Source organism: Sarcophilus harrisii, chromosome 3, assembly GCF_902635505.1.
Source record: "Sarcophilus harrisii chromosome 3, mSarHar1.11, whole genome shotgun sequence".
In the NCBI taxonomy this organism is placed as follows: Eukaryota; Metazoa; Chordata; class Mammalia; order Dasyuromorphia; family Dasyuridae; genus Sarcophilus; species Sarcophilus harrisii.
In genome coordinates, this window is record NC_045428.1 from 582569464 (window position 1) to 582587626 (window position 18163).

Sequence of the window (18163 nt, forward strand, 5' to 3'; positions counted from 1 at the left end):
TTTGGGGTTTTCTCGGCAGAGATATTAGAGTAGTTAATCACTTCCTTCTCCAGCCCATTTTACAGAGGAGGAAATTGAGGCACACAGACCGAAGCGACTGGTAAATTTCTGAGGCTGGATTTGAACTAGGTCATACTGACTGCAGCCTTACTGCTCTAGCTACTGTCCCATCTGGGAACACCATGTAGATATAGAACTATCTATATAGATAAGAAATAAAAACACTGAATAATTAAGTTTAGGAAACCCTGGGCTCTCTCCTCACAGAAGCCACTGGCTCCTTCTGCTCCTATAGACCAAATTACATGACCCTCCTCCCTGCCTCAGTTTCCCCATCTGCAAAATAGGGGCAATGGTGCTTAAGGTCTTCCCCTCCTCCTCATGGAGACACCGTGAACCTAAGTGAAATTGGGCAGCAGGGAAGGATGGAAACAGGAGCTTGGTCATGGAAGGGCTACTGTTTAAATATCGATCTCACCTTTTCTCTGCCAACTGTCCCGGGAGCCAGGTGGCACAGAGCTCCGAGCAGGGCCGTGGGGAAGGACCGGGGACGCCCCTGCCAAGGGAGGCGGATGCCTCCGGCTGCTGATCTCAAGTCCAGACTCCAACAAGAGAGCCCTAAATCAGCCAACACCTTCGTGTTTAAAAATAAAAAGAGATGTAAAAGACACGGGGACAGGGGGCCGAGGGCCAGAGGAAACCCTGGGCCGAAATCGAGTTGAACGGAGGATTTGTGGTTGCTGGGTATTTTATTTATGGGGAAGGTGACGGATAGAGGGCTGTTCTGGCCCTCGGGATGGCCTGGGTGTGAATCTTGCCTTTGGATATGGAAGTCACATCATCTGTCCAAGCCTCGGTTTCTCCTTCTGGAAAAGGGAGTAGTCATACTGTCATACTTCCTTCACAGAATTGTGAGACTTCACTGTCTGTTAACTTTGTAAACGTTTTGATGAATTCTTCATGATTCCATTTTGGGATTTTCTTGGCAAAGATACTGTATTCCCTTTCCCTGCTCATTGAGGCAATCAGGGTGAAGTGACTTGCTTAGGGCTTACTGACTGTGTAGTCAGTAAATGTCTAAAGTTGGATTTGACTCCTGGCCCATAGTTCTATTCATCATACCTTCCAGCTGCCCTTAACTCTTAGTTGCTGCATGAACATTGGTTATAATAATGATAATTTTTTTATTTACTTTTAAAATTTTTACTTATTTATTCTTAATATATATCAAAATGAAAACATTTTATTTATTCTGAAATACATCTGCGGTTCCTTTAAAGATCACAGTGTTTGAGGGGAGTGTGGTACCTCCCCCCACTTCTATCATTTCCCTAGAAAGCCCCCCGCTATGGGATTGCTGCAGAGAATCTCACATTCCCTCACTCCAGGTCTCTGTGGCCAGCAAGAAGAGTGAGTTCATAGGGTCAAAGAGTGGAACTTGTCTCTGAAGACAGCTTCAGAACCCAGCTCTTGGAATTCCCCTGGAGGGGAGTTTAAGAGGTTGGATTGGTTGAGAGATTCTCTCTCTCTCTCTCTCTCTCTCTCTCTCTCTCTCTCTCTCTCTCTCCATATATATATCTTCTATTCTGTGTCCCCCTCATATTCTCTATGACATCCCACCGTGAGTACACTTCCATATAGACACAAACATAGTCATGTATAGAGTGTGATTTAACTGAAGGGAACTGGGAATCCCCAGGCGTTTTGTTGCAATTATGTCTTCAATTATCTGTGCAATCTTGGACAAATTACATCCTCCTTTTACAAATTTTTTTGCAATTTCCCTTTGGTAAAACAGGGAATGGGGTTTTAAACTTGATGGCCACCAAAGTCTATTTCATACTTGAAGTGGAACGATTCTATAAATGCCCTCAGATGATCCCCAATTGTTAGGTGTGATGTACCTATAATTCTTATTTCCAGTGAGTTGAAACTGAGGATCTCTTGAGTATGAATGTTTGGAGCTACAATGGGCTATATTGGGTGTTTGCATTAATTAAGTTGGGCATTAAAATGGCAAAGCCTCAAAAGAATGGTGTCCTATTGGAAAAGGAGCAGGCCAAAGCTCCCATGCTGGTCAGATTGGGACTAGACCCATGAGTCTCCCGTATACTTCCCATGTGGGAGAGATTAAGAAGATTTAGTAGCTTAAGAATGAATGAATTATAGAATTTGAGAATTAGAAGGAGCCTCAACCACTATCTAGTTCACCCTATAAATGAAGAAGTCACCATTATAATACTTGACAAGTGATCGACTGACCTCTACTTGAAGACTTCTATGGAGGGGAACTCAACACTCTCAAAGCCTCCCATGCCATTTTGAGTCAGCTCCTTTCTTTGTTAAGACATTTTAGGAAGCTTGAGTTTAATCTTTTTCTCCAATCTCCCCAACTAGAATAAGCTAGGGGTGCCATAGTGAATAGAGTGTTGAACCTAGGCTCAGGAAAACTCATATTCTTGAGTTCAAATCTGGCCTCAGACCCCAGCTGTGTGACCCTGGGCAAGAGGGCTCCAAGACCTGCCCACTTGCCCAAATGGACATAATACGACTTTCTTCAAGTTCCAACTAAAATCCATCCATCTTCAGGAAGCATATGTTAATTCCAGTACCTTCCTTCTATCCAATATCTTCAATTCATGTTTATTTGCATGTCATTGCCTCCATTAGATTATAAACTCCTTGAGAACATGGACTTGGTTTTTACATTTTTAAAAATTTCCAGCACATACCCCAGATATGTAGTACACACAACAGGCGCTTAATAAGTGCTTATTTCTTTCCTTTCTTTGTATACCCAGTGCTTTGCACAGTGCTTGGCACACAGTAGGAGCTTAATAAATGTTTACTGGTATTGATTTGTATTTAGTCATTTCAGACATATTCAGCTCTTCATGACCCTATTTAGTATTTGAAAAGCATTAGAAAAGCTCAGCAATTATTCCCAGATTGAATCCATTCAATAGCATAGCCTTGAGGAAAACTGACCCCCCCCAAACAGATTTTGTCCTGCAAGTTGGAAAAACAAAAGACAACGCCCTGGCCACTGTGAGCCATCCATCCCTCTAGCTCTTGGTCAACACTCAACCCTCTGTTTGTGCTTCTCTATATACCACCAGAAGACAGTAGCTGTCCACAGAAATATTGCTTCATTTCCTAGAAATAGCTTCCCCAATGTCAATCAATACACACTTCTTCCCTCTTCCCCACTCTTTAAAAAATATATATATAAATAGTATTTTATTTTTTCCAATTATATGTGAAGACAATTTTCAACCTTCATTTTTTTGTGTGTAAGACAATTGGGTTTAAGTGACTTGCCCAGAGTCACACAGCTAGTAACTTAAATATTTGAGGCTGGATTTGAATTTGGCTACTTCTGACTCCAGGGTCATCTAGCTGCCCTTCAACATTCATTTTTAATAAGATTTTGAGTTCCAAATTTTTCTTTTTCCTTCCTCAAGACAACAAGCACTCTGATATAGACTATTCATGTGCAAAACATATTTCCACATTTGTCATGTTGTGAAAGAAGAAACAAACCAAAAGGAAAAAGCACAAAAAACCCCCAAAGAAAGTGAAAATAGGATGTTTCAATCTGCTCTCAGACTCTGTAGTTCTTTCTCTGAATGTGGACAGCATTTTCCACCATGAGTCTTTTGGAATTGTCTTAGAATTAGCTGCAAAGAGCTAAGTCAATCCTAGTTGATCATTGCATAGTATTACTGCTACTGTGTACAATATTATTCTGGTTCTGCTCACTTAGCATCAGTTCATGTAAGTCTTTCTAGGTTACTCTGAAATCCACCCGCTCATCATTTCCTACGGCACCATAATATTCCTTAATCATACCCTACAACTTGTTGGGCAGTTTCCCAATTGATGACTTTCTTTCAATTCCCAATTCTTTGCCACTGCAGAAAGAGCTGCTATAAACGTTTTGTAGCTCTTTCCTCTCCCCTTTTTATGATCTCTGTGGGAAGCAGATTTGTGGAGGGATTGCCGGATTGAAGAGTCTGTACGGTTTTACAGCCCTTTGGGGGGTAGTTCCAATTTGCTCTCTGGAACTCTTGGCAGGTCAGCTCTCCCCAGATCCTTGGTTTAGTTTTCTCACATGGGTTTCTCCTTCTCTTCCTTTCCAAGGATTTTGCCTCTTCCCTATGACAGTTTCTTCTTTATCCCACGTGCCAGCCTTCTGGGTAACAGAGACTTGTTTGAATGGACACCATCAAATTTAGAAGAATATGATTATCCGATCAATCAACAATCAATTTATTAAGCATCAACTAGGTGACAGATATTGTGTGCTAAGTTCCGTTAGGGCATCTCCAAAAAGAAAGCATCCAACATGGGTCTGGAGAACACATCATACAAGGATCTGTGGAAAGAACTGATGTTTCACTTGTAGAAGAGACAACATAAGGTGGGATGTAATAGGTGACTTTGAATATTTGAAAGAGTATCATGGATGGGGCTAGGCTTGTTCTTGGCTTGATTACTTCCCTATTTCTAGCCAAGGGGGCCGCCATCTTTTTAATTACAAAGGTTCTAAATCAGATTCATTTTCAGTTTCTTCCTCTCAGCAGTTTCCCAAATCTGCCATTTCTCTCCACTTCACACTTTGATTAATGCCCTCATCATCTCTTGCCTGGAAACTGGAATAGTCTTGCAATTATTCTCCCTGCCACAAATCTCTCTGTCTCTGTCTCTGTCTCTTTCTCTCTATCTCCCTCCTTCCCCTCCTCCTCCTCCTCCTTCTTCTTCTTCTTCTTCTTCTTCTCTCTCTCTCTCTCTCTCTCTCTCTCTCTCTCTCTGTCTCTCTCTCTCTCTCTCTCTCTCTCTCTCTCTCTCTCTCTCTCCCTCCCTCCCCTCCCCAATTTGCATCTGAGCTTGGATCTGGACCTCAGACCTTCACCACCTCCTGCCTCTGAGGGTCCCGGGGATCCCTAGTTTAACTAATACCTGGTTGCTGCAGACAAGGAAAGAACCGGGACTGGAAGAAACAGGGAAGCCTGGAGGGGAGCAGGGTCATGGAGAAAGAGCTCTCTGAGATGCAGAGTCAGAGACATCTCTTCCTCACTCTCCGTCGCGTCAGTCATCAAGTCCTCCCTCTTGGCCTTCTCCCAAAGCCGATCCAGCCCGAACAAACATCTCTCTCGGGGCCAGAGCTGCTTCTGACCCACTGGGGGATTCTTGGAGGCCGGCCAGCTGCTGCCACGAGGGCGTCGGTGATTTCCCCTTTTCTTTCCCCCCGGCCGCTGCCTTGGAATAGTAGGTAATAAATATGGATGGAGTCTCATTGAGATGAATCCAAATCCAAATCCACCGACATGATCTTTGCAGGTTGGAGAGGCCGGGTCCGTTAGTCAGGGGCTGAACAAATACGCCCGGTGTTCAGCTTGGCTCTGGTTGGGAGGCTGGGAAATCTTAGCTTCAGAGGCCACAAGGAGGAATTATTTTGGCTCACACATATAGTGTGAATTAATGTTTCAAAAGCATATTTCTGGGGAGGTGGGTGCTACTATTGTGCCCAATTTCTTGGAGATAACAAAAACCCTAGACAGGAAACTGAGACTCAGAGAGACTCCTAGTGAGCATCTGCAGCAGGACCAGTTTTCCTAAGTCCTGTTTCTTCCAGAACACCACATTGTCTCTCAGAAGGGTTTATTTGTTTGTTTTTTTTGTTGAGGCAATTGGAGTTAAGTGACTTGCTCAGGGTCACACAGCCAGGAAGTGTTAAGTGTCTAAGGCCAGATTTGAACTCGGGTCCTCCTGACTTCAGGGCCAGTTCTCTATCCACTGTGCCGTTGAGTTGCCCCCAAAAGGATTTTCTCTGTTGAAGATTGTTTAGCCCATGTTATGAAGCCACAGTGGACCTCCCCCTCCTTAAAAGAGGGGACTTTTTTGGGTGAAGGAAACTTTCTTTGTATGTCAAAATTTGGCTTTAGACATTTTCTAGCTATGTGACTCAGGACAAGTCACTTAACCTGTCTGTCCCAGTTTCTCCAGCTGTAAAATGGGATAGTAAGTCACTTAACCCATCTGCCTCAGTTTCTCCAGCTGTAAAATGAGGTAATAACAGTATCCACCTGTCAAAGTTGTTGTGAAAATCAAATGAGATGGAGTGTTTGGTACATAGTAGGTGCTTAATAAATGATTGATTCTTCTGTTATTAAGGGAGGGAAAATGTCTTGCCTGATATCCTGGCATTTTTGATGCTCTCTTCCTTTCTTTTTCTTGCATCTCCCTGTTTTCATGGATCAATGACCCTCTCCCCCTCTGCCGGGGCTCCCCCCCCCCAGTTCTCCACTTGTGTTTGGAATGGCCCAGGCTCAGAGACACAACATGGCGAGAAGTTAGGCGTCCCTGGGAGCCAAGAGCCGACTCTGTTTTCTCTGACGCAGTTCCAGGAGCGAGCCGGCCTTCTGGGGCCGCTGGAGAAGGCTTGATACAATAACAAGATGTGAGAAGGAGGAAAATGTGGGCCTGCTCAGTCACCGGTCTGGGAGAGAGGTGGAGGCCGGCTTTATGGCCCGTGTCGGGCCGTTGGGGCGAGCCCAGAAAACGCTCTGTGTGATGGATCGGCGTTATAAAATTGTGCTGGGTTTGGCCTTGGAAAACCTGGCCACAGGGACCTTTTGGCCTGGGCGTGGGGTCCCTTCCAGAACGGAGCATTTGTCATGTTTTGTGAGACAGGCGAGCAGAGTTTGCCACTTCTTTGTGCCGGGGACAGGCCTCCCACTCCCTCCTCCAGGCCCAGTTTGGCAGCCCCTCGCTCCCCCGGCTGCCTCGGCGAGGAACCGCCCAGAAAGGATCCATCCTTATGGTGGATTCTGAAGGGCCAGCAAGTTTGGGCCTTCAGCATCGTGGGGAATAAAGTCATCAAAGCCTAAGAGGGATTTACAGCTGTCGGACTTTCTCCTCGCTCCATTTCCTTCAGTGATCTTGGGCCTGCGGGCCCATCCAAGCAAGGGATGCTGGCGTGGATCAATGCAGATCTTTTACTTTATTCCCATTTACAATTCCTGCCCCATCCAGGACACGCTCACCTCCTCTGGCCAAAAGACATTGTTTGCCACATGGTAAGACAGAGGAAGCCGCGGCACTTTTGAGGGACAGCAGATCTCAGAATCAGTAAGATAGGATATCTCTTCCGTGTCCTGGCTGTGTGACTCTGGACAAGTCATGTAATTTCTTAGGAAACAGGTAGCTCTTGGAGCCTTTAAGCCACAGAACTAGTATTGATCTGCTTTGTTGAAGGGGGTTTTCTTACTAGGATTTCCATGTATGGATGAAATTATAAATCAAGGAAAGGAAAGAAAAAGAAGCAAGGAAGGAGAGAGGGAAATAGGGAAGAAAGGAAGAAAAGAAAGAAGGAAAGAAGGAAGGAAAGAAGAAGGGAAGGAATGAGGGAAGAAAGAAAGAAAGAAGGGAAACAAATTCCTCAAAGGCTGTACCTGTTTTGCTTTTGTCTTTATATGTTTAGCCCATCATTTAGTGAGTGAAAAACAGTAGGTGCGTAATAACTGCTTCATAAGTGAAAGGGAATCAAAGACAAATGCAATAGTTCCCAGCACCTTCTTTTTCAGTACCAGGCATTTAGCATAATGTATTCAGGGTTAGACCCAGAGCTAGGAAGACCTGAGTTCAAGTCTTCCCCCAGACACTTAGCTAGACACACAAGTCTCAGCAAATCATTTAAACCTAAGTCTGTTTCTATTTTTTCATCTGTAAAATGGGAGTTAATAATATTAACGCCCATTTTCCAGAGGTTTTGTGAGGGTCAGTGGAGAAAGGGTTTGGAAAATGCCTTGTAAGTTTTAAACTATTATCTGAAACTGGAGATGATTATTATCCCAACCGAAGTGGAACTCACCTGCCCTCACCTCTCCCCACTCCCCGTTTTTGGGGTCCTTTGGGACATGAACTATCCTTCAAGGCTCCCCTGGGATTTTTCTCTCTTCAGTTTGGCCTAGAATGGAGCAAGTACCAAAGCTCTCATGAAAAATGATTTGGGTGTGATCTATTCCACGCTCCCCGGGCGGGAAGTTAAGTGGAGTCCAGAGAGCGGCATCCTGGTCTGGGAGCCAGGAGCTTGGGCTTAAGGGCTCATTTCCACTACTGTCTGGTTCTATGGCCCTCGGCAAGTCAAATACGCCCATCTGGAAAATGAGGGTGATACTATATTTATTTATATTTTATTGCTTTTCTGGCCCAGAAACCAGGATGGAGACTTTAAGTGGGGGATTTTTATAATTCCTCCCTCTGGAGGATGTGAATAATAGTCATCATCATAACTCACAGTTCTATAGGCTCATAAAGCTGGAAAGACTTGAGGCTTTCCTTCCCCACTTCTCCCCCAAGTCCCCATTTCTTTTTACAGATGAAGAAAATGAGGCGCCAAAGGGGGTTTATCCAAAGTCTCACCAGTCGCATCAGAGGTGGGATTTGAACTCAAATCATCCCACTCTTTTTACTGTATCCCAGAGGGAGTGCAGGGAATCTTCCTTTTCTTGAAAAGCACAGGGCCAAAATAATATTATTTTTATCAGAAATTCTCATGTGTCATGTTTGTGCTTCTCATAAATGCCTGAGGCAGGATTTGAACCAGTTCCCCCTGAATTGATGAAGAAGAAAGTTTCCTTTTTTCCTTTTTTTTTTTTTTAAGATATAAAGTTGAAGAAGAAGCGGGATGGTACAGAAAACTGGCTCTGGAGTTAGAATCAATCTCTGATAATCCCTATAACTTCTCAGGGCTCCTTTTTTCTCATCTTTAAATGAGGGAGCTAATAAGTTCTAACTCTGTATAGTGGGTGCAGTCCAATGAATTTGGATTTTAAGGATACAGCTCCAAATTCCAGCTTTCCTACTTTCTACTAGATGATCATGGGCAAGTAATCTGACTTTTATGGACCAAAGTTTCCTTCTCTATAAAATGAGGGAGCTGCCTTTGATTTTCTCTTCACACCCAATAAATTAGTAAAGATGGTAAATGGGAATAGTTGATGTTGGAAGGGTTTTGCAATGCCTTGTGGGTGGAATTGTGAATCAGTACAACCATTTAGGAAATCAGTATGGAGTTGTGCATATAAAGTGGCAAAAATGTCCATGCCCTTGACTGGCTAGAGCCAGTGGTTCTCAAACTTTTATTTTCAGTATCTTTATCCTATTTAAAATGATTGAGGATCTTTCCAAAGAGTTTTTGTTTATCTGGATTATATTTATAGACATTTACCATATTGGAAATAAAAACTATTTTAGAATTTGTGTGACCCTCTAAAAGGGTTTCAGAGATCCCCAATATTCTCTAGACCATACTTTGAGAACCACTAGGCTAGACCAATGCCCCATCATTGATGAAAAAGGTCCCATATAAAACATGGGACTAAAATATTAATAATAGCTGGAAAATCCCTCATCTTCTGTTGGTGAGTTCCTCCTTGGAACTTCCATTTTCTTTCCATTCCATCCCAATTCCCAGACTTCCAAATCATACTTTCTCATTCTGCAATTTCCTCGGCACCCAAGACCTTCTTCCTTGGAACATCCAAGTATCATTAAGATCATTTCAACCTAGAGCTTTCCCCTAGAAGAATCACCCACTTCTCCTTGGGGGCCTCTCTTTGGGGGGACATGATGGCCTTCATTCCCTTTGGGGATTATTTTTGGTCTCCAGCTTTCAGAACTGCAGTGTACCAGAAACAGATTGTCCTAACCAGCTGGGGGTCTTTTCTCACAGATTCCTTTTCCCTGCTGCTGTCAAGGCTCCTCACCATCCAAGAAGCGGAGCATGGGAAGGAAGGACCAGAGGGTCTGCCCTTTAAGAGCTTGTGTACTGAGAAGTCCCCAGAGAACCCAGCATTACCATCACTTTTGACTCTGTCTCGGCAGAAGTCCCACTCGACCCAATATAAAGCTCTTGCCACAGGGAGGTTAAATAAAATGACCCTTCTCTTAGGTCTGGCTCTTCTGCCAGCTCACCAGGGAGTGGTCCAGGCCGTGCCGCTCACATGGTGGACAATTGGGGTTGGGGATTGTCACTGGCTCACGGATCCCATTGGGGCTTTTCAAGTGCTCACTAAACCGTCCTGCATTAACAACTGTGAGAGTTGGCCATTTGTAGGGGAGCAGAGGTGGCTACAATTTGCAGGCCCCGGTATTTGTTTTCGGGATCAAAAATGCTGCAGAGATGATTGTAATCTCCCCAGCCTCCATGGTGGGCCTCTTTCCCCGGATTCAAGATGGATGTTCTTTCAACCAGGAACTTCCTCTTACTCTGCTCCCTCCCGCCGTGCCCCCATTCCAGGGGCCTTATTATCTCTACACTTTTCTTGTCATCTAAGAAAGAACATATGGGAAATGGAATCCAAAATGCTTTCTTTGCCTTCACATCCCACTCAGCTTCAACTGGGGAAAAGATGGCTAGTTGAAAGCAAGATTTAGATTTTCTGAGCCTCAAGGGAGAGAAGAGGAATTTGGGGAAGTAGCTAGTTATCCTTGACAGTTGACTTATGAGCTAGTTATAAAGCTCCTATGTGACTCCTGCCATGGAGTGTGCTATCTTTTCAGTGATCTCAAGCCATCTGTTGTTTTTCTCAAGAAGGGGATATGGATAGAAAGAGTTTGGCCAAGAGTATCCAGTTTTTCACTTGTTTCTTTAAGTTGTGGGATGGTAGAGTGAATAGATTGCTGAACCTGGACTCATGGGATCATAGGTGGAAAACTGGAAGCAGTTTCATAGGCTATCTAGTCCGATTTCCTCATTTTAATAAGGAAACTGAGGCACAGGGAACTTGAGTGACTTGCTTAAGATGACACAGGTAGAAAGCTTCAGTGATGGGACTGAAAACTACATCCTCTGATTCCAGAAACTCTCCTCTCTACTGAGACCTGAATTCCAATCCAACATCTGATACTAGCTGTGTGATCTTAGACAAATCATTTAAACTTTCTGGAAGTTAGGATTTTTCTTTGAAAAATCAAAGGATTGTGCTAGATGATTTCGGAGGGTCCTTTGAGCCCTGAGAGTCTCAATGTTAGATACCAGCCCCAGAAACCCAGATCACTGAGAATAATCCAGGATACCATGAAATAAGGTATAGTGGATAGAATCCAAGCCAAGGAAACCTGGATTCGAATTTCACCTTCAACAGTTGCCATCTCTGTGATAAATGGACAAGTCATTTTGCCTCTGGACCTGGTGGGAACTTGGTTTTGCAAGCACTCACTGGCAGTATTTCTAACTGGAGCCATCCCACTGAATTCACATGGCTTAACCGTAACTCAACAACTTTTGGTTTCATCAATATGGGGATCTTCAGAACACATGAAAATGCCATTGTACCCTAATACCCAACAGGAAATAAGGAAGCAAGTGAGGGGAACTCCTTTGAAGCTATGGACCATGAGCCCCTTATGTACGGGAAGAAGAAATTTATTTCTGGGTTAGATTCTTTGAGGAAGGAAAAGGAAAGAGAATTTCCAATAATCTCTTCCAAGAATGTAATTATTTTGTATGTGTTTGATGGTTCAGTTCATAATTTAAAAACGAAATTGTAAAAGGATATAAGAATATCTTGGCTGTATCTTGAGGTTCCTTTTAATTCCAAGAGTCTGTGATTCTAAGTAATCCAGGACACTGGTTATCCAGAAATAATGCCTTTTGCTCTAACACTAAAACAGAATATATTTCTAAACCAAAGCATGATGCAGAAGAAAAAAATACTGGAATGGCAACCCAAAGACTTGTGTTCAGATCCTGATTCTAGTATGTATTATTTGGGTCACTTCACATTATGGCGTACAAGGTCCCTTTTAGTTCTATATCTATGATTCTATGTCCAGGGTTCAAATCCCACCTTAAAAACATACTGGCTGTGCAACTTTGGAGAGAACACTTGCCTTTCTAGCCTTCAGTTTCTGTTTTTATAAAATAAGGTTGTCAGAGGTATCAAACTGAGCACTAAGACGGAATCAGATTAAAATGTGATTGAGACATCTTTAAAAAATAAAAATACAAGGAAATATAGATGTAATTTGTGGTTTTCTAAGTCTGCAAGGATTTGTTTTTGTTTTGAGTCTAAGACCATTAGATTAGATGATCTTCTGGTTCTATATTTGTAATGTGCAATCCTGGTCTTCACTCTGCAGGGAAGGGTCAAGGAATTAAATTCTGCTGTTCCAAGGAATAATTGAGTCTCAGAAAGGAGATAAGGGTTTGCATAAGAACGTAAGATCTCAAGAGTAAGAGCTAGGATTCTAGTTCAACATTCCCAAGTTACCCACATTGCTTTTCCAAAAGGTGAAGGAAAAACTGACTTACTCATTGTAGACTGAAAAGGATTAAGGTTTAAAGGTCTTTGAAAAGGCTGAACTGTGATCCAAAGAACTGAGCTCGACAATATGAAGAATATTATAGGGTCTGGCTCTGGACTAAGTGAAACTAATAAGGGCTGGTAAAAATTGTATGTACCTGGAATTTTGAAAATATGATTAAAAGAGAATCAAAATGAGATAGAGTTAGGGAACTAACACCCCTAGTGGCTCAGTTTGCCTCAGTTTTCTTCTCTGTAAAATTAGGATAAGAATAGCACTCCCTCCAAGAGTTATTATAAGGATCAAAAGAGATAATTGTAAAGAGCTTAGGCACAGTGCTTCGCACATAGTAGGAACTATATAAATATTAGCTATTATTATTATTATTATTATTATTATTATTGGCTTAGAAAGTCACAGGAGATAAAATTCAGAAAAGGAAGTAGTCTTAATAATTATGGCCACTGATTCCTGAATGTAAATACACAAAGAATGGGTAACAAGCAACATGAATTATGTAATCTTCATGCAAGTAAGAAACTTGGACCTCAAAGTTACCACTGGGACTTGGCGGGATGGAACCCATGGCTTTAGAAGGGTGTAATGTAAGCAAAAGGGAAAGGGTACAGAAAAAGAGATGGAGAGAGAAGATTTTGGAGAGTATCATTTTATTTTAAGAAAAGAAAACTAATATGAGAAAATCCTAAAGTTGGTGGGGGAAAATATGAAGGAGAGTATTTGGATGAAGATCAAGAGAGTCAGAGACAGAAATGATATTGTTATGAGAATATCCTACAGATCTCCTGGATAGAGAGAGGAAATAGATGAGGAGTTCAAAAAATAGATCACAAGCCTGTCATGGAGCCAATGTAGTTCCTACTAAATGGGGGTGGGGGGTGAGAGGGACTTTAATTTATTCCGACATCCTCTGGCATTTTTTCCACTAAAAGTCGAGCAACCAAAATTTTCTTGGCTCAACCTTAAAGATAATTTCCTGGTTTAAAAGTTGCAAGAACCATGATTGTCATCAATAACAGTAACAACAACAACAATCAATATTAATGAGGCATTTTAAGATTTTCAAATGTGTTTTATACAGAGAAGGAAATTGAGATTATGAGGGAAGAATGGGCTTTTCAGGTTCAGGTGGGATTTGTTTCTCACCCTTAGGGAAGAACTAGGTGATGGGGACAGGGGTAAAGGGAGAGTGGAAATGAAGGGAAGTGACCTGTTATTCAAGTTCTTAATTTTAGTAAGACCCTGGAATTTTCACTGTTTTTCACCCACCACACACAAGCCATTGACAAAATCTATCAATTTCTTCTTTGCAACTGGAATGGGCAATCCTTCTCTCTTTTCACACCATCCCCACCTAGGTCTAGGCCTTATTATCTCACACCTGGACTGCAGCAGTAGCTGCAGGGGTGGGGTTCCTACCTCCTTCACTTCTCTCCCCATCCCAATCCATCCTTCATTCAGCCACTAAAGTGATTTTTCTGACTCTCCTCCTCAATAAACTCCAATGGCTCCCTATCATATCTAAGATCAAATTTAAAATCCTCTGGCATTTAAAGCCCTTTTATCCTGACCCATTCCTACCTTTCCAGTCTTCATATTCTTTATCCACCTTCTATTCTCCATGTTTTGGGCTTCTTTTTCACAAAGCATCCCATTTCCTGATTCCCTTTTCCTAATAACCTTCTCACTGTCCTTGATGCTCAGAATATGTTCCATTCTATCTCCACTTCCAGCCTTCCTTGGATTCAGCTTAAACTCCAGCTTCTATATCCTTCAGTGCTAGTACCTTTCCTCCAAAATCAGTCCATTCACCTTGTATATAACTTGTGCGAATATAGCTATTTACATGCTCTTTCCCCTATTAGAGTGTAAGCTCTTTGAAGGCAGGGACATTGTTTGTGCCTTTTTTTTTTTTTTTTTTTGCCTGCCACGTGGTGAATGATTGCTTGTTGATGGACCTACTCCCTTTTATGACAGAGGAGACTAAAGCTAGATGTAAAATGACATTTGCTGGAAGTTTTAAGGAAAGCAGATTTCAAAAGGTTCAGAGAAACCATAATGGGAACTTCCACTTCCCCTGCCTTAGACTCCATTGCCTAGAGCTCATGAGAGGCTGGACGCCATCCAGATACTGTCTCACCATAAACCTCATACATTTCCACATGACCTTTGGGTCTACCATCTTTCCCCCAAAAGTCCTTGCTTGGATACAGTCTGTCCGTCCTGCTTCCCATTTCTCTTTAGGTTCACCAAAGCCATACCATCTAGTCTGCTCTTTGTCCTCCGAACTCCTGGACATTAAAAAAAAAATTAGCCCGTCACTGTGTCTGAAGGATTTTTCTCCTTAATTATAAAGACTACCTGGCTTTCCCATCTCCCCTGAAGCTGTCACTTCTTAGGTGTGTCTCTTTTCTAATTGTATCTTCAGGACTTGGCACTCAGTAAGCACTCACTTATAACCACTTTTCCATTCCATCTCCTTGACTAACATTTTATAGGGGAAGTACACCCAGGAAGGATGTGATTCCCACAAGAGGGAAATTCTGAAGACAGAGAGAAACAATTCTCTCTCTGAAGATGGAAAAGGGGGGATTAGTTGCCTAATGAGACTGATGTGAATAGATGCACAGAGAGGAAAAGGAGGGATTAGTTGCCTAATGAGACTAATGTGAATAGATGCACAGAAAAGCTGTGGATTGATTTAAATTTAGGAAGATATGAGCCAAATGTAGAAATAAGGTATGGTAACAAGGTGATTATAAAGGTATGACATTGTCTTGTAAGAAGAAGGTCTGGTGCTGAAATTCAGAATGAACTGAGACTTTGAAGAAATACTATAAGGACAGAAAAAAGGGTTTGTTTTTAAAAACCCACCATTTTGGGGAAAACATATCAAAAGAAGAAATGAGACCCCCCCCCATTCAGGGTGGGTAGAATGATGAAAACTAACACATGGAGAGAAGAAGTGATCACTGCATTATTATTTTCACTTATCTTTCAGAGAATAATTTAGAGCCTGAAAAGGATTGAACAAAATAGTTAATAAGGAATTGAAATCTAAGAAAAATATCACTGAATTTGAGAATTGTAAAGATCTTTAGTGGCCATCTGGGCTAATGCACAGTCAAAAGGCTCCCTCCTCCCACCAGGTTACTCATTTTATATCAGAAATCCTAAGTGGCAGTGGTCATTTTCCATCATTTCCCCCTTAGCACCTGGTTCTTCCTGTTAATGAGCATGAGAGTCAGTGCAGAATTTCCCTTTACTAGTTGCTCCACCTTTTGGAGAATGACATTTTTATTAACACAAATCAAGGAGTCATTTATTAACTGTTCAGCTTTTGGCAGAGAGAGAGCTCCAGCAGATGTCTGGATTATTGAAGTCCTCCATCATGGCCGTATCATGTTTCTCTTTCAGACTTGTGACCTGTTTTCCAAAGTCTCTTTATTTCCTGCACCTTGGAAGGGATTTCCTCAAAGTAGGTAGATGTTAAGAGAGAGCACCTAATTATCCTGGATAAGTTCAAGTCACCAGGCCCAGGAAACAACATTGCAGGATCCTAAAGGAGTGATGATTGCGGAACTGCCTCATGTTGGAGATGTCCAAATGTTGCTCAGTCCTTCAAAAAAGGAAGAGGGTCTGCAGAACATAGCCTGTAATGTCTGGACTAACTTTCTGGAGGATCTTGGGACCAGGCCAAGTCCTTGGTCTTAGAGGAGGTGGCAGGAGAGCCACCAGGATGGTCAAAGATAGAATGTCTCTCTTCCAGTCCTTCTTAGCCCTTAAATACCCTATTACAATTACATCATTACAGCATCCTGATTATGTGTGAACTTAGAGAACCATGACATCACCATGCTAAGTACTAAGTATATATGTGATCTAGAGAACCATTATCTCATCAATTCCACTGAGTTAACACCTCTCCAGAGTTCCGGCTCTCTACAATAGCCCAGTGAATTCATTTTGATTCTTGGCAAAATTCTAGAATGTATTATTTTGTATTAACAATAACAATAAAAAATAATATTGCCTCATGAAGAGCAGATCATTCAGATTAATCCTATTTCCTTTTTAATAACATGTCAGGAGGACTTCCTTGCCTGAGAGCTTCTCATGAGACTTAATGTGGCTAGACCAATAGAGAGCATAAAGACCGCCATATTGGCCTGGGATGGTGTGGTTCCTTCAATGTCATGCTTATCCATCAAAAGTCATCCTATTGGATGTCTTGAAACCTTTGAAGCCCATGAGGGTGCATTTGATCTGAGAAAAATAGTGACCTTTCTAGCACCAGTCACTTGCAGGAAAAAAAAGACAAAGACTCCTATTTCTAATTTTTCATCTCAGCTCAGATACTTTCTGTGCTATTTGGATTGATCCGGTGTGAATATTTCCAGACTGTATGAAACAGTTAATCCAACCATGCACATGGGCATTAGGTGCTTCCAGGTGGTCCCATGGTGTGTAGAGGACTGAGCCTGTAGTCAGGAAGACCTGTGTTTAAAGGCTAGATGCTTACTAAATGTGGGACTCTGTTTCCTAATATATGTGTGTTTATATACACAAGTGTATATATATATATATATATATATATATATATATATATGTATATAAATACATCCACACATACATACATACATAGGTCATAATAGCATCTCTCTTCCAGGGTTGTTCTAAGGATCAATGAGATGATAATTGAAAGCATCATTTAGTAGGTTGTTTTTTTTTTTAAGTTGTGTCTGACTCTTTGTGACCTCATTTGGGGTTTTCTTGGCAAAGACCCTGGGATGGTTTGCCATTTCCCATTCCAGCTCATGTTACAGGTAAGGAAACTGAGGCAAACAGGGTGAAATGACCTGCCCAGGGTCACCCCACTAGTACTATCTGAGGACAGATTTGAATTCAGGTCCTCCTGCCTCCAGGACTGGGGCTCTATCCACTGGACCATCTAGCTGCCTGTTTTACAAAGTGATAAGTGGAGACCCAGGGAGGGGAATTCAAGGTCAAATGGGTAGTAAAGCATCAGAGCCAGAATCTGAACCTGGGTCCTTCAATCCAAGAGCCAATGTCAAAGTCCAGCTCTCTCATTTTATAAAGAAGGCTACAGGGCCCCACAGAAGGAAAATGCCTCACCTGAGCTTCTAAAGGGAGTAAGTCTCCAAGGGGACATTTGAACCTTTGACCATGAGCCAGTTCTCTTGATATTGTCTAATACCTCTAGATAACCAGACAGGTTTAGGGAGCTCCCCAAAATCAAACAGGGAATTCATTGATTTATAGAATTTAGAGTTGTAATTTCTGAAATCCATCCCCTTTTTACAGATGAAACTGAAACCCAGGGAGCACAATCACTCCTTCAGTCATTAAATATTTATTAACCGGGTGTCATGTGTTAAGTACTGTTAGGTTTCAAGAACATAAAAGGGAAATAAATCTTTATCCTAGGTAAGATATACATACACAAATATATATATATATACACACATATATGTATATACTAATATATATTGTTATTTTATATATATTAACATTTACATGTTATATATATTTCTATTTATTTATATATTTCTATTTATATATAACAACAGCAATAATAATAGCTCATGCTCATATAATGCTGTAAGTTCTTCAATATATTTTACAAATATTATCTAGTTTGACTTTCTCAATAGCCTTGGGAGATAGGTATTAAAATAATATGCATTTTCCAGTTTAAAAAATGAAGTGTCAGAGAGACCTTGACTTGCCTATAGTCACAAAGCTAAGGAAGAAGCTTCTGTAATTGAGTAATTGCAGGCGTTTCTGACTCCGAGTCCAGCACTTCACC

General features: G+C 41.8%; 1 protein-coding gene across 2 annotated transcripts in view; it reads left to right on the forward strand.

Annotated features, from left to right (window-relative positions):
• MEGF6 (multiple EGF like domains 6) overlaps positions 1 to 18163 on the forward strand; it is a 367229-nt gene that overhangs the window by 194219 nt on the left and 154847 nt on the right. The window lies entirely within an intron of this gene.